This window comes from Gavialis gangeticus, unplaced genomic scaffold (genome assembly GCF_001723915.1).
Source record: "Gavialis gangeticus isolate Ggan-Ray unplaced genomic scaffold, GavGan_comp1, whole genome shotgun sequence".
In the NCBI taxonomy this organism is placed as follows: Eukaryota; Metazoa; Chordata; order Crocodylia; family Gavialidae; genus Gavialis; species Gavialis gangeticus.
Window position 1 is genome coordinate 43917655 of NW_017729031.1, and position 1608 is coordinate 43919262.

Below are 1608 nucleotides of genomic sequence, written 5' to 3' on the forward strand. Positions count from 1 at the left end.
TATGTTGCTTGGGAGGGCTGTGCCAGGAGGCCCTGAGCACCTCAATGGCCGCTGCTGCTGTGGGTGAGCTGTGGGCCGTGCAGAGGGGGGGGAGGGGAATGTGGGCCCTGCAGGGGGAGTGGGGGGGTGACTCACCCCTCCCAAGATGCCCCTCCTCCACAGTCCCCTACTTACCTGGAATGGAGCCCAGTCCAGGTCGCTGCAGCCTACATTACTGTTTGACCTGAACAGGCAGGCAGTATGCTGCAGCATCAGGGCAAGGGACAGGAATAGAAATGCTCTTTCAGGCTACCAGAGCATCTCTTTGGAGGACCTGAGCCTCCTGTTGCCTCAGGTCATAGTCCTGGACAGTGCCCTGCCCAGTTTGTTCTGGGGCAAGGGAGAGGCGGGGTTTGATATTTGGATATTCAGGTATCAAATTTTGAGCCTGCGCTGAACATTGTTTGGTTCTCAGTGTGTCTACTGCCATGTCTCAAACTGCTTTGAGATGCGGCAAGAGGTACGTGCAGGCTCGTTTGGACATGCCTGTCGGGCTTATACACATGATAATGAGGCCATGCTGGAGTGTTCTAATTAGAATGCAGGGCAGATTCAATTAGAGTCTAAGTAGCGTCTACTCTAACTCTAATTAGAATGTGAATCAGACTCTAATTAGAACGTGAACAAGTACCCCTATAGGCACCCAAAGACTTTGAATTTCACTTAGACTAGTTGCAAAACAGTGCAAGTCCATTCACTTGAATGGAGACTCCATTAGAGTTTTCTCCATGGGGAGATCAAAATCAATACTCATAAATATCCTTTTATGTACACCAGAATAACTAATGACTGTCTGATTCACTACCATCCTATTCCAGTTTCCTACAAGTTGAATGTCATCCCCTTTGTTTTCAGTGGAGTTATTCCTACTTTGCAATGATGAGCAAAGCAGAATTCAGCCTAGATTAAGATGGTAAAGATTACAATTCTGATTTCAGTAAAATCCATGCAAACTAAGAACAATTCCAAATGAGATAATTAGGGTTACTGGTGTAAAATCTTTATGTGGTCAAAATCAGGCTTATAGAGATTAAGAAGGGCATACTTTCATAATTGTTTAACACTGAACTCTTATAATTTGGGACCGGCTCACCAGAAAGTGAAGGTCAACAGAGCTTCCTATACTTTAACAGAGCCAAAATGATCAACACTCACTAAGAAGGTGGACCAAAATATTTAGAAATATTAGGAACAATGGGACAGCTTTTCAGAGGGTGGAAATTGACAGTCCCAATGAAATGATGCCAACTTACACTAGCTGAGGAACGGGTGCAAGGTTTCTAATTTTAAAGCTCTTTTGCATTATTTGTTAAATATTTACTTTGTTATAATTATATATTTTATTATTTTAGGAGAGTCAGTGCCATAAGTGTTGGAAGTTGTTCAGAGGATATAGGTGTACTTTTCTCTACTTTATACAGAAATGATTAAAATTAAGGCATTTTAATAATACAGTATAACCTCATAAATCTGGATATCAAAAATTCTGAATTCTCGAAAATCTGGCACTTTTTAAAAATACACTACATCAGCGAGTAGTGGCGGCTGGTCCCAGAGCAGCAGAGGGGG

At 42.8% G+C, this 1608-nt stretch overlaps 1 protein-coding gene across 2 annotated transcripts in view; it reads right to left on the reverse strand.

Moving 5' to 3' along the window:
- ITGB6 (integrin subunit beta 6) overlaps nt 1–1608 on the reverse strand; it is a 107682-nt gene that overhangs the window by 55915 nt on the left and 50159 nt on the right. The window lies entirely within an intron of this gene.